The sequence below is a fragment of the Anopheles maculipalpis genome, chromosome 2RL (genome assembly GCF_943734695.1).
Source record: "Anopheles maculipalpis chromosome 2RL, idAnoMacuDA_375_x, whole genome shotgun sequence".
In the NCBI taxonomy this organism is placed as follows: domain Eukaryota; kingdom Metazoa; phylum Arthropoda; class Insecta; order Diptera; family Culicidae; genus Anopheles; species Anopheles maculipalpis.
The window spans coordinates 67,525,283-67,540,935 of record NC_064871.1 but is presented as its reverse complement, the minus strand read 5'-3'; the positions used below and the strand labels follow the sequence as shown (position 1 = coordinate 67,540,935).

At 41.2% G+C, this 15,653-nt stretch overlaps 1 protein-coding gene and 1 pseudogene across 4 annotated transcripts in view; both read right to left on the bottom strand.

Annotated features, from left to right (window-relative positions):
* LOC126568810 (exportin-2) overlaps positions 1-15,653 on the bottom strand; it is a 487,296-nt gene that overhangs the window by 249,848 nt on the left and 221,795 nt on the right. The window lies entirely within an intron of this gene.
* LOC126567412 (uncharacterized) lies at positions 11,490-15,291 on the bottom strand (annotated as a pseudogene).

Sequence of the window (15,653 nt, the reverse complement as noted above, 5' to 3'; positions counted from 1 at the left end):
CGGATCGTCCCCCCGCAGTGAGGTCTGACTAACCAACTACGTGGTATCGGCAGTCTAATAAGCCATTTCGATGGCCGGCATAACCTTAGAGGTCGTTACGCCGAGAAAAAGAAGAAGATGATGATAAAACTTAGTTGAAATCGAGTGGAAAGGAAGACTTTTGTAGCAGGCCAAAACCGCTAAGTAGTGATAGTGTCTGATAAGTAAGTATGTAAGTATAGGAATTTGTAAGCAATCATTACTACTCAATTTATAATAATGTTTGCTTCTTCAACCGTTGTAGATCAGCAATTTTGAAAATAGCCATAACTCAAGTGGGAAGTCTAAACTCTCGTATGGACCATTTCCCCTATTTTGTTATGGTTTAAGTCATACGTCTTCGGTAGATCTTGTAAGATTAGAGTTGACAATAGGTTTTCTAATTCGTTTGTCGCCACCTCTGGAGTGCCCCAAGGCGTTATGCTCAGTCCCTTACTTTTCTTACTGTATGTCAACGATTGTGTAAATGTTCTTCCATCAAAAGGCAGCTTTATAAAAAAATTACGACATCATATATCTGCTGCAATTCCAATGGACTTGTTCTGTCTCCGGACAAATGTTTTTTAATATCTTATGGTCGTTCGAATAGTAATGGATCCCTTTTGTTTAAAGTCACTGTACTGCTCAAATAATGTTTATATTGCCAAGTATCTTAGTATTTACAGTTGAGTTGAGGCTTCTGCTGAAGCTTGTAGCCGGTTGATGATGTTGTCTGCCACGTCGTCAAATGTTGCTCTGTTGGCTTCATCGTCAAGCTCTTCAATCCGTGTCCAGCGAGGAGCGTCCTGGATGAGTCGGAGGAATCTATTGCAGCTAGTTTGTACCTTTCGCAGATTCGTCCTTGCACAGGAACGCCAAACAGGAATGCCGTACGTTGCTGTGGGCAGGACGATTTGTTTGTAGATGGCTAGTTTGTTTTTTGGATGGAGCTTGGAGCGTCTATTGATGAGTGGATATAACTTCCTCAATAATATGAGTAAGCGGATGGAATTTTCTTTGGTATGGTCATTGAACAGCATTTGGTTGTCAATAGTGACTCCGAGGTACCGGATCGTGGATCCCCACGGCAACCGGATGCTGTCTATGGTGATATTGTCTGTTTGTGGGTTGATGAGCTGATTTATCAGACGATGAGGGATGATCATCGCCTGAGTCTTGGCGTGGTTGATTTTAATTTTCCAGTCGGAAGCGTACTGTTGGATTATGGACAGCGAACTTTGGGCGCTGTTCTTCAACTATGTAATTGTCCTACGCTTCGTCGCGATGGCCATTCCGTCAGCGAACAGGAACATGTGCGCACCAGCGGGAAGGTAAGGTATGTCCGCAGTGTACAGCAGATAGAGCAGAGGCAGAGGTTCTAATATGCTGCCCTGAGGAACACAAGCTGACCCTGCAGTTTCACCAGAGGTGGTTGATGAAACAACGACCCGGTACGTTCGCTGTTGTAGATAGTTGTGCAGGATCTTTACCAGGTGAGCTGGAACGCCGAACCTGCACAACTTGTGGATATCCCCGTTGTGCCACACGTTGTCGAACGCCTTCTCAATGTCCAGCAGAACGGCAGCGGTGGATTTGGAAACTCATCTATTATACTTCAGCCGAAGAAGCTGTAGGGTGGAAGAATGGCCGGCCCGGAAACCGAACTGTTTCGCTGGGATCCCTGTAATGTTGTTGGGAGCGTACTATACTAGAGAATGCGTCGGTAGTTTGGTGACCTGCCTGGCGTGACACTGATTGATAGGATCGGTGTCCGGTGTTGGTAACTTAGCCTCGAGTCTCTTAGAACGCGCAATTCTCATATCCAGTCATACATTATCGCCTGCCTCCTTTCCAATGATCTGGATGTTTCCACTCTCCTTTCCTTGATTCCGCTCTATGTTCCTTCACGTTTCCTTCGCAGTAGACCTCCACTCCTTATTCCCTCCCGCCATTCACGCCACTGCCAAAATGACCCATTCCTGCAAGCGCTTTCAGCTTTTAATGATTCGTACCTCCTACAACGTCCCAGTTTCCCAATTCCGCTCCCGTCTTCGTGAATTCTCGTTCCTCCTGTTTTGCTAGTTTAAGTCCTAGTTTTAAGAAGATATTTGCAAAACGCCAGAGACACACAAATTAATAATAATATCACTGACAGTTCAGAACGTAATGTTGAACGTTGTTGATATGGTTTGAGTTATTTTCTTAATTATTTTATCAAACTCATGTAACATGGATAACACCGTAATACTGAGACCTCCGAATAATCGATAAAGATGAAAGGAAGCTTTTTTTTTCTTAAACTTAGCAAACACACACGATCAAAAATCCAGAACAGGCAAGCGACGAATTTCAACACCCGAGGCAGTATAAACGGATAATAACAGTGAACGCGTTAGTAGCTGGTAAATGGTGCCTTATTGCCTGCTAATTGTGCCACACGATCGAGTGCCATTAACTTGATTAGTTTATGATGGCTCGTTTCGTTTTGTTTGGTGCATTCAATTCTGTTCGTACGCTGTCGACAAAAATCAATTGAACAGCAAAAAAAAAATGCCTTCCGAATCAACGTGCTATGTTTCTCGTGCCCAGCCCTAATTTGGTGACTCTTATTTATTCGTTCACTGTCATTTGCTGGCAAGTACGTTCGTTAATATGTAAATTATGCGTTCCTCCCTCCCCCCGCGATCGTTTGACACTCCTCCCCTCCTAAGTTCCTGTTAACCCTGGATGTCTTCGAGCGAGATACAGGAAGTGCACGAAAGGGATCCTTCCCGCGTGATCTCGGTTGCCTTTTTCGGTTGCACAAAAAAAAATCACACGCACAGGATGGATACACAAATTGCACGCTGGTATGCAGCGCGTGACAAGTGAACGCTTGAACGCACTGAAGAAAAATAACAAGCTTTATCAACTGACCAACAAAACAAAACAAAAAAAAAAGACACCATCACTTTCCTTTTGCTTAAGTGTGCGTGGTAAAGGTTTTTTCGTTGGGTTTTTTTGTTATTCGTTACAAGGGATATGTTTTTTGTCGTTCGTAAGATTCGTTTCTTGTTCATTTCTGTGTAATAGTTAATGGGACCGAGACCAACAGCGATGCATTCAAATGACGACGACGGCCACGGGCAAATGCATTCGCGCACAATGTGGTTTGGGGTGTCGGAAAGTGAAAGGTCACCGGGTATCTTAATGGTGGCCCCCATGTCTCGTTACGATTGCAGAGCGGTCTGACCGGATCGCTCGGTCGTAAAAATGTAGTAAAAACAAGAAGCCAACGTGTGGGTGGCATGATCCGCCATCAGACGTGTACCGAATTCCGGAAGGATGCTTGACGCCTGTCTGGCGCGCGCCCACGGAAGCCGACATGGGGCTTATGAATAAAAAAAATATGGGAATGCAGGACCTTCGATCAGATGCACTTTCTTGGTGAAAATCAATGTTTGTTCAAGAGCATTTTGTTCAATATTGGATGAACAATACTTTTTCAACTTTTTACAACAGAAACAAAATACATATGTAATAACTAATGGCATTACATTGACCTTCGATCATTGATTGTTCAGTTCATCATCGATCGATCGTTGCTAAGCTTAAAAGAAGAAAAAGAAAAAGAAGAAATCACAAAAAGCAAGTCAATATTAAGCAAATGTTTCTCAAATTGAGTCAATGCTATTAAGTGAAATCATCTTCAATTATTTGGCGCATCATTTGTTTTCGTATCGTTGATCAGATGTCTGTCAAGGATTTCAGTTGGCTTGGTCTGTTACACATGCCACTTAATATATTGTAGAATATATAATTATAGGTACAAGAATTGTACAAGGGGACAAGGGGCACATGACGGTGATGTAGGTGACAGCGGCGCCGGTCTTCAAACGTCGGGACCTGGCATTCAAATCCCATCCGGACCGTCCTTCCGTACTGAGGACTGACTGTCCAACTACGTGTTATCAGCAAGTCTAGTAAGCCATTCGATGGCCGGCGTGATCTTAGAGGTCGTTAAGCAAAGAAGGAAAAGAAGTACAAGACTTGCAATTCAGAAAAAAAACTTTATTTCTTCAACTAAACTCAACGTCTTGCACTTAGTTGCTCTGATATACAACAAAACATCGTTCTTTATTCCTAAAGCCGCTGACTCGGCGCATTCCGGCCGTTTATAGTATGTGCATACTCCAGAATCCTACGGCTGTAACATTTCCCCAGCAGTTACCTAAGATAATCGATCATTGAAATTGAACAAATTGATCAAAATTATCGTACAAAGCTAAACTAAAATCAAGTTTCGTAGTAGCTAACAGTGGACATTTTTCCTTGGTGCGAGAAGGATTTTGAAAGCTCGTGTACTTAGGAATTTTGCAGCAACTGAGTTTTTGCGGTTTATTATTTGGCACTCGGGCTGTACAATCATAAACATAATTTAATTATAAATCTAGCAGCTATAGTAAACAGAAGGAGCCAGAGTTAAAACAGAGCCAGGATCGAAGAAAAGAGCATATAATTAAAATTCGAGCAACATCAGGAAGTAAAAGAGGAAGGAATTCTAGAACGGAAAGAAAACACAAAGATGCCATAGCCAACATGGACAGCAAAAGCATTGAAATAACGAAAACAAACTAGCAGTGCATCGTTTGAGCCAAATACTGTACGGCGCACAGGAATCGATAAAAGGTCGACGAGGACTAAGAGATCGTGATGAGACATAGAAAGCAATTACAGAAAGGAGGGATGGCGCGTCAGTAACTCCAAGAATCAATCCAGCAATAAATATGGCTTGAGCCTGGCAAAGTCTCGATTCCAATTCAGGGAAGCTCCAGAATATGGCACCGAGCAGAGTATCTCGGGCGGTCGAAGCAGTGTCTGAACGACTCCATACGACACTCGCTTATTCCAGAATCGATCCTACAAAGCCACAATACATTGTTCTGAAGCACTGAGGGTCCGAGAACTCCGAGGATAGTGTTCTGAAAAGTCCAAGTGACCGATACGCCGAACTGACCAAGTTCGCGATGTGGTCGTCGAAAATAAGCTTAGTGTCAAATGTCTCTCCAAGATCACGTACTTGGGAAACACGACTCAGCGGGAACCCAATAATTGAGTAGTTGAACCTCCAGGGCAGAGAGGAACGAGAAAAGGACATATCACTACATTTGAGGGCGGCCCGATGGTGCATCCGACAGCGGCGCCGGTCTTCAAACGGCAGGTCCGGAGTTCAAATCCCATCCGGACCGTCCCCCCGTAAAGAGGACAGACTAACCAACTACGTGGTATCGGCAGTCTAATAAGCCATTTTGATGGCCGGCATGAACTTAGAGGTCGTTAAGCCAAAAAGAAGAAGAAGAAGAACTACATTTGACGATACACAGGTGAAGGAGATTGTCGAGAAAGAGTTAACAAATGATTGGAGAGAAGAACAGTCGATGACACTACGAATAGGGAGTAAAATTTTCAGATCATTAGCAAAAAGCAGACCGTCATTGGGGAGAATGGAAGAGACATCATTAACAAATAATATGAAAAGAAGAGGACTAGGGACACTTCCCTGGGGAACCCCTAGATGTACACTGAAAGTGTGTAGAAGATACAGAATAAATTTTCAAACTGTCAGTTCGACCAGAAAGATAAGAAGTAAGACTGGTAGTGATGTCAGGAGAGAATCCAAGTGAAGCTAAATCAAGCAAGAAGAAGAGCCTGGCATATACTATTGAAAGCAGCCTAGAAATCTGTGTAAATTGTGTCATCCTCAGCACATGTGGTATATGATGGAAAAATGAAAGTGTGTGTGCCAATTGGTACACACACTATGATATAGCAGAAAAATTAAGCTAAAACTGTAAAAGCACCAAACAACGTTGTTCCGGTTTCTGGAGCCATTGGTCTGGCTTCCTGCATTACCGAACCTAGGACAAGACGCAGTCGCAGAGAGTGAAAATCCAAACTACCGGTCGTCTTGCAGGCAGTAGGTCAGTTGCATAATGGGCCGTGTACCTTCGGTAACCGTCTGTAACGAAGTGCATATTCATGCCATTCTCCCCGGCTGCGACACCGTAACCGGTGTATGTAAATCCCGGGTCGGGAAAGAAAGTAAAAAGAGACGATCTAAAGTGCCCTTCATGCAGCTGAACGTACAGCGGTCAGCAGCAGCCGACGCATGAAATGCATCCGGTAGTGCGGTTCGCAGCATCAGAATGTAAGGCGCGTGGGTCCCGCAAACTCCTGCTATCCACGAAGAGTGATAAAACACATCTTAACCGTAGTGTGAAAAGGTAAAATGCAAGAAGCAAAAGGTAAATACTGGGAGAACACACATTGGAAAGGTGATAAAAAGAAAACAGATCACCACACGCAACATCGCGAGAGACAGTTTGGACCGCTGAACTGCTGGGCGAAGCTGTCATGTGGCCCCAATGTAAAGGGTTTTCCCTTTGCGATAGGGGACAGCTAGATTTATTGTAAGGTAAGCATCCCTTAAGGATGCCGGAAAAGAGGAGAGTGCACAGATGTCGATTGCACAGAAACGGAGAAAAGATTTGTACAATCCATAAGGAACAGACCATCCAGCTGCATGGGGAGAAGGTAACACTTGACCTGACCCACGTCGGTCAGTCCCGGACACCGGGAGAAGAGGACGGTTGTCGGAAAGAGAGACGCTTTGCAGCAGATTCCAACACATTCCGAACCCGTGTCGTAGGAAGAGTCAATACGTTACGGGCACAGCTTTTCTCCGCTGTGAGAGGGAATTGATTTATGGACGCACTTTGAACTCGCCATAGGATACGCCATCGATAGGAGACGCGTCAGGGGTCCATCCGGTTGCAGCTTGTGGGGTGTGGTTGTTGTGCGAAATGCACGCGAAAAGTGCATTTGCTGATCGTACATAAAACCCACGGTGCGGATGCAATTCCGTAATCGATTGATTACGTCTGGGTCAGATTCGATACGTCATCGGGCTTTCTTCGGAACGGTCGTACCACCCGTAAAACGTTCGTTTTTTTTGTGTTGTTGTACCATGCAACCATCGGTGCAAACATTGGCCATACATTATGGGAAGAAGGCAATTTGTATCTATTGGATGGATGGGTTTGATCTGAGGTGGGGCTGGAAAAAGGAGAAAATGTTTGGATTGCAGTATAATGAAGTGCGAGTCTTCACTGCTGAAGGCGATTAAAAGAGATTTGTGGTTAACGAGCATAGGATAGTGTGTGTTTTATGATTTGTAGGATTCAAATTAGCGGACAAAATTGAAACAGGTTTGTTGCTGATCTGGGCCCTTGTCGCGTGCAACGGATTGAACCTCCGACTTGACGAAGTAATTTCGGCAAAATTGAAGACCGGAGGATGCCACCGATTTCAATGAACAATCTAAGGGTGTTGGTTAGAATACTGCTTTATTCAAATTATTACTCACTAATTTATACTTCAAAAAGGCTGATCGATCCGCAGTCTGCAGATATATTTGACCTAGTTGAACTGTGGTCGTTCGCACGCCTGATTATTATTTCTTTTTTGGTTGATCGCATGTTTACCATTAACATTTTGCTGCATCGGTAACACGGTAACATCGGTTACTTTCACAACTTTTTATGTCTTATCAGTTTGAAGACCTGATGAGATCGGGTTTACTTAAATTTATTTTTATTTTTAAAATATCACAAAGACTATAAGATTCTAAGGCTTATCTTTGAATGTCTTCAGAATTTTTAGTAATTTATAAAAAACTTCTAATGGATTTTTGGTTTCCGTGGGAGAGAATTACATACTCTAGGAGTATTATTTCAACAGTTTCGACAAACTTAAATGCTTTCAAGCCAGTACAATGCCATTAACTTTTGTAAGTGAAAATCAATTCTTTCTTTTTCTTTTAAAGTTCGTTAAATTATTCCAGAAATTTGTAGTAGCGGTTCCGATCGACCGTGCCATCACTCCATTTCGACCTTTGGCTCCACCAACCATTTGGGTGGTCCAAGAAAGATTGGCATAGAATTTGTCATTCCATTCAGTCTTCCATTAATTCCGTTTAATGCACTAAACTGCTTGCGGTCCAGCGCCATCATCTGCCAATCCATTTTCTTGTTCTTTCTGGCGAAAGCATCAACGCCATTACACCATTTTAATTTGGGCCTCCTCTGTCCATGTGGACGACCTATAAAGACTTTACGGGCTGGCGGTTGTCCGGTGTCATTCTACTGACATGACCAGCCCACCGGAGCAAGTCTAATGCGCTGTACGATAGTGAGTTCATCCTACAGCTCGTACAGCTCGTCATTATAGTTGCTCCTCCATTGTCCTTCAACACAAACAGGGCCATAATCCTTCCTCTCGAACGCACCTAAGAGAGTTTCGTCAGTTTTAGCTAGAGTGAATGTCTCTATACAGTCCCAGCTTCGGTCGTCGCGACAGATGTCACATACGAGATCGAAAATCCGAATCCTTTTTGTAGTCAACCCAGTAATAATAGTTGGTAAAAATATAAAACATAAAATATAGTGAGATGAGCGAGAAAGATTAATTTTTGTTGTATTTTAGAAGTGTTTTAAAGGCATTGCAAAGATGTAATGGTAAAATTTTAGGCTGGATCCTTGTTCCAATATCCACACAAGCTGCTTTCTTTAATAAGGGTGTGTGTGTGTGAGGTTCGTCTGTCTTGTCGCATTGAAGAGTTTCTACATCGGTGTGTTTCCATGGACCAGTGGAGAGATTGATCATATGGAAATTCTTTTTCGAGTATAATAAAGCAAAGAAGCAGAATAAATAGAATAAAACAAATGGAACAAAACACTACAAACACTCGTATTTAAAATGATAAAAATAATGTCTCAAATTAACTAGAGATGGAGCAAATTTATATTTGCTTTAAGGTAGTGATATAACTACATTTAGAAAAAACCGTTTGCAACCAACTTTTGATGAGTTGTATGAAATACAAGAAAACAAAAATATTGCACCTTAAGCTAACAAACACTGTCTAACCTTTATCCTTCACAGCGATGATACATTCTGGCTCACACGGATTACGTTACCATAATTACCGCTCCGGCAAAGTGTTGATTGATTATTTATGTAGTTCACCTGCGCCATCCATTTCTCACCTTCGCGTTTGAACTGCATTTGGGCCTCCACATTTCACTCTCCATCTTAACCGCGTGTGCACGACGAGTTGCCGCAGGTAAATGCATCCTGTACACCAATGCACCATTAATCATCACGGTCAAACCGCAACGCGGGAGAATTACTTTCACCACCGGAGCAGTGGTGATGCAGATTTTCTCACTTTGATTGTTTTGTTGTTAATCGTCCGCCGTGTTTTCGTAACCCCTTTCCGGCAAGGGCACTGGCACTCTGTTGCTGGTGATGATTTTGTTAAACGTCTTTTCCTTTGCGGGACGAGACGATCAAAAGAGTGAAAGGAAGAAGGTTCACGACGAAAAGTGCAATGCAAAGATGTATAAGGTGTAAGCTCTTCCGCCTTCAATTCTGTAACCTTTCTAATGTGCTCGAAAGAAAAACGGAAAAGATGAGCGTTGAATCGAATTAAAAGTATTCTCCCTACTAAAAGCGCCCGGAATCTTGTCGCGCACACAGTTCCCGGGCTGACAAATCATGATTAATGTGTATCGAAAACTTTGCACGTCTTTCATTGTCGGTCACGTGGCTATGATGAACTAATGCTGGGATGACGGGTTTTAAGTTCGTCGGTGCGTGATGTTCGTCGTCAAAATTTCATTGTGCCATCCATTCAGCACCACAGTGGCGAATCCAGCAATCAGATTGAAATTTGGTCTCCTATTTTGTCACCCCATTCAGGCTTAAACACGAGCCACTCTGAGCCACCAGAGAGAAAGGTTGATCGTGATTGTAAACGTCGCACTAGCCGCAAGAAGATGCACTTTTTGGATACGGTAGACGGAGATTCCACCTTCTCCCTGTGACAAGGGAGAAAAGTGCAGTGTGATGGTTTTTGTGGTTTTTTATATAATACAATGTGTGGTGCAGTGAGAGAAGCCATACAACTGCGCTTGGTAGATTGGCCAAGGTAGATGGGTTCGGTCGTGAATCTGATAAGCACGCTGCGTGTGCAGGAAAAAAGATCTTTCCAACTCCATTGACACAAATGTGCAGCGTAATGGGATGCACTTTTTGATGTTTTGTTTTAGATAATGAGTTTTGTATGTGCAATAGAGTAAGTTATAGTTAAAATAATATGCTTAACACTAGAACTACCGCAATTTTGGCTCGTGCATCTCTATCAAAACCAGTCAAAATTACTGGTGCTACCAAATAAAGATTTTTTATGATCTGGCTGATCTGAAAGATCTGATGATATGATCTGAATATGTTATTCATATTACTTTAGGTTTGTATACTAGTTCTTCTATTTTATGTATTATCTCATAGTTATATTGCAAGTAAGTAGCATAATTGGCCAGATTGATGTCATTTGTGGAGGGCTCATTGAGTGTTCACGGTCTGGAAGTTCACAACGGAATTCATACATTGATGGTTGTATGTGGTCGGGTTCGCAGATATGGATTTCCCTGCTTCGGAAGGTAGTGCCCTAATCCACCCGTTGGTGTTAGAGGAACTGGCCATATGCATGTCGCAGCGGTGATCTTAAACGTGGTGGACCAGTGCCATTCCTCGGTCGTTGGAACGCTACGTAAAGGATACCATGAAATACCATTGTCGTGAAGTAAGGCTCATTTCTTCCTCGGTGGAATTGTGTTGGTCTTATCAGATATGTTGATGGCTTGTTGGATTCTTCGAAATGCTCTTCGACGCCCCCACTTACGGTTTATTAATTTTTTATTATACAATTAGAGTAAAAATATCGTAAAGATAATTCTGTCCTTCTCAAATCTGTGTTGGGGTAAGAGGTGGGACTTATCATCATTAAGTAATAAATCTATTGGTTATAAAAAAAACTCACCTTTTTGTGAGTATTTCGCATTGAAATACGCTGTTGATCGTTCCTAACACCGTTAGTTAAAACAATTGGCCATGGAAGAATTGCCCATGTCGTGACTTTATATCAATATAAGAATAGATTTCTTATTTTTAAATTTATAGAAATGAACATCCTTTAGTATGTGCAAAAGTCATGCATCAACATCGGCCGATCTGTTGTACTATAAAATAAATCCGCTTGAAAGTTATGGGCCAACGTCAAAATGACTGCTCCGGTAGATTTAGTGATAGAAGAATAGAAAATGGCAAATGCTTAATAATCCCTCTGTTGTGTCTAATAAAATACTCTTGCTTGTTCGACTGTTCGTATGCGACTGACTGTATTTCCTGCTTATAAACCAATACTCTTATTCTACTTATGACTACTTACGCACTACTCTTACACCTATACACTAATACTATTTACACACTACATTCTCCCCCTTAAACGAAGTTTCTATCCAATCTTTACACTTCTCCCCCTTAAACGAAGTTTACTTATTTTGGGTATTTAAAACGTGGTTGCCCTTCTACTCTTTTTGATCTTCGTACGGGTGGTGGACTCGACTCACTTCTTTTTCTTTTGTAAGACCATTTGTTTGATATAGGTATTCTATTTACTATAAACTTATCATGCATTGTTTTTCGTCTTAATTGATTTTTGTGTACTTTACGTATTATTCCATTAATGCTTATTAGGTACACGACTTCTCCTATTCGTTTTTTTACTACAGCTGGAATCCATCTCAGAATTTCTTTAAAATGATTCCTGTAATATACCTCTTCTTCTTCATGAAATGCATCTTCCACAGTTCTTTTCACAATATCTCTTGTTTGCTCCTTGCATTCATCGGTAATCTCTCTTTTGTGTGCTGCTGTAGGGTTAATTTTTGCGATAAGGGTATGTGGTACATAGCAAAACACTTTTTCGCTTGGTGTCGCTTTTGTTACTGTGCATGGATTGTTTCTATAGTTTATCAAAAATTGATTTAGTTTCCTCTGTAGATTTAATGCTTTAAATCTTGCATCTAACAGATATTTTTTCAATGCATCTTTGACCGTTCGCACCGCCCTTTCAGCTAATCCGTTAGATTGTGGGTGATACGGTGGTGATTTACTGACCTTAATACCTTTTGACTTTAAAAACATGACAAACTTTTCTGAACTAAAGGGAGGCCCATTGTCTGATACTATCTCTTCTGGCACTCCGAAACATGCGAAAAATGTTTCTATGACTTCAATTACATATTCTGCTCTTATACTTTTCATGATTTTCACTTCTATGAATTTTGAGAAACTGTCTACCATTATCATTATCGTACTATTCTCGAAATAAAAAAAATCAATGTGAATTCTCTCAAACGGACGTAAGCTTTTTGGCCATTTTGTGGTAACTACTTCCTTCGGTATGATCTGTCTTGACTGGCAAATTTGACACAATCTAATGAAATTATGAAAATCCTTATCCATGTTTTTCCACCAAACTAATTTTCTTGCTGCCATTTTCATTCTTACAAGACCATCATGATTATCGTGGAACAATTTTACTATTTCCTCTTTCAGTTTTTCTGGCACTATCACTCGATCGTTGAATAGCAGTATTCCATTTTCTATCCCCAAATTGTTTTTGATTTTAGCATACTCTTTTAACTGAACTGACTCGTTTTTTGACCAACCGTATTTTACGTTCTTATAGACTTGTTGCAGTAATCCATCGTTCTGCTGATATTTTCTTATCATTCCAATGTCTAAAATTTCATTTGAAGATAGTGCATTCAATGACACTTCTACTTCTTCTATTATTGATTCTTCTGCTAATGGTAACCTACTCATAGCATCTACATGACCCATATTTTTTCCCGGTCTATGCTCAATTACATACTCGTAGTTCGCTAATATTAATGCCCAACGGCTTAATCTCGCCACAGCTATTGATGACGTTGCTCTTGAAGGCTTAAAAATTTCCTTCACTCCTGCATTATCCGTTACTAGTTTAAACTTTACTCCGTAAATATACTTATGGAATTTTTGCACTCCGTAAATTACCGCTAACGCTTCCTTTTGAACTTGTGCATAGTTTTTTTGTGCTTGTGTTAGAGTCGCAGACGCAAAATAAATTGGCTTCTCTTGTCCACCTATTTCATGCGATAATACCGCACCTACCCCATAGGGACTAGCATCTACCGTTAATATTATCGGTTTTTCAGGATCATACGGTTCTAATACGTGATTTGCCTTTAGCAGTGATTTCGTTTTATCGAAAGACTCCTGACATTCTTTTGACCACTCAAATTTAACATTTTTCCGTAACAATTCGTGTAATGGTCTTAGTAAATTTGCTAAATTTGGCAAGAACCTTCCATAATAGTTTAACATTCCCAAATATGCTTGTAATTGCATTACGTTTTCAGGTGCTGGGGCATTATCTATCGCTTTAACTTTATCTGCATTTGGCGTAATTCCGTCTTCCGTTATAACGTACCCCAAGTATTCTATCTTCGTTTTGAAAAATTCCGATTTTTTCTCATTTATCTTTACTTTGTATTTTTCAAGCCTCTTCAACACTTCCATCAGATTTTCCATGCATTCTTTTTTTGTTTTGCCTCCTACCAAAATATCATCCATGTATGCTATACCTGGTGTTCGTATAAGTATTTGATCAATGATTGATTGAAATATAGCCGGTGCTGATTGCACTCCGAACGGCATCCTTGTGTACTTATACAACCCTTTATGTGTATTTATGGTACAAATATCTTGCGCATTTTTTGATAACCTCACTTGTAAATATGCTCCGGTAAGATCTATCTTACAAAATATTTTCCAGTTTGCAATCTTAGCCAATATATCATCTATTTTAGGCAATGGATAGTGTTCAACGGAAAGATATCGGTTTATTGTCGCTTTTCCATCAATACAAATACGTACCGAACCATCGCTCTTTTCTACCACTACTATCGGACTTGCCCAAGCCGATGATCTGGTTGGTATCAATATTCCATCTTGCACTAATTTCTCTATGTTTTCTTCTACCTTTGCCACAAGTGCGTACGGCACCGCATATGCCTTATGAAATATTGGAGTGTAGTTTGGTTTTAATATCAAATTTGCTTCGAAATCTTCGATCGTTTCTTTATGATTGCCATCAATCAAACTAGGAAATTTCTCTCTCATTTCATTATTCCAATTACTTTCTTCGATTTGGTTTAACTTAAACGTTTTTCTCCATTCCGGGAATAAGACATCTAAACCATCTCGCCCTAATAACGCACTTCCTTTATCTCCAGTTGGAATTATTACAATTTGCAATTTAACCGTTTTGTTTTTTCGTGTCGCATCCACTATCATTTTACCCAAAGGAATTAACCTTTGCCCTGACGCCGTTATGAAACGTAATTGTGTTGGTTCTAACTTCACACTTCTAAATTTATCGAGGTAAATGTCCTCTGGTAATACCGTATTACACGCTCCGCAATCAATCTCGAATACTACATCAATACCGTTAACGTTTAACACACACTCTTCTGGTTCACTTAACTTATTTTCGTTTGATATGTGTGCGAGCGGAACCTCTCTATCGTACGTTTTCAAACTTTGCACTCGCATGTTCTTATTTCTACACAACGACGACACATGCCCGATCTTCTTGCATGTAAAACACTGCCACAATCGTGCTGGACATGTTTGTGGATTGTGTAGTCTCCCACACCGGTAACACTTTCTCTCGATTGCGTGCACGTTGCTCTGCTTGTGTGGATGATAACTGCTCCCGACGTGGTTGTAGTGCTGCGCACCGACGCTACTTTTTGGCGCGTGCCTAATTGCCGCCATTTCTCTGGGCTGCACCTTTACCGCAAAAGTCTCGTTCTGCTCTTCCGCCGCTTCCCACGTTCTCGCGATGCTTTCGGCTTGCTCGAAAGTCAGGTCAGACTCTCTTAGTAGGCGCTTCCTCAACCCGTCGTCCCGTACACCAGCCACCAATTGATCACGCAACATTTCCGACAAAAACGATTGGAACTTGCATGTTTGTGCATTGGCCTTCAACTCCATAACGTACTCAGCAATGGAATGTTCTTTCTGCATGCAGTGACGGAAATTGTAACGCTCAGCCACCACATTCACTTTTTGCTCCAATTGTTCTTTAAGCTTTCTACACAGCTTTTCATAATTGCACAATTTCGGCTCCTCCGGTGATACCATCTTCGATATCAGACTGTATAGTGACGCTCCTCCTAGTGTTAACAGCATCACTGTCTTTTTCGACGCCTCTATTTCGTTCACTTGAAAGAAAATATCCATTCTTTCCAAGTATTCACGAATACTTTCACCCATGACGAAGGGTTCTATTTCACCAATTAAAGACATTTTTGGACTATTTTACTTCTGCTGACTATAGACTTTTGCACACGGACCGAATTATCCTCGTCGCCAACTGTTGTGTCTAATAAAATACTCTTGCTTGTTCGACTGTTCGTATGCGACTGACTGTATTTCCTGCTTATAAACCAATACTCTTATTCTACTTATGACTACTTACGCACTACTCTTACACCTATACACTAATACTATTTACACACTACACCCTCTTCGTTTTTTAAATACTATAAGTCTTTTGATTTCATTGACTCGGAGCAGCCCGGTGGTGTAGGAGTCAGCGGTGCCGATCTTCAAACGACAGGACCGCTGTTCAAATC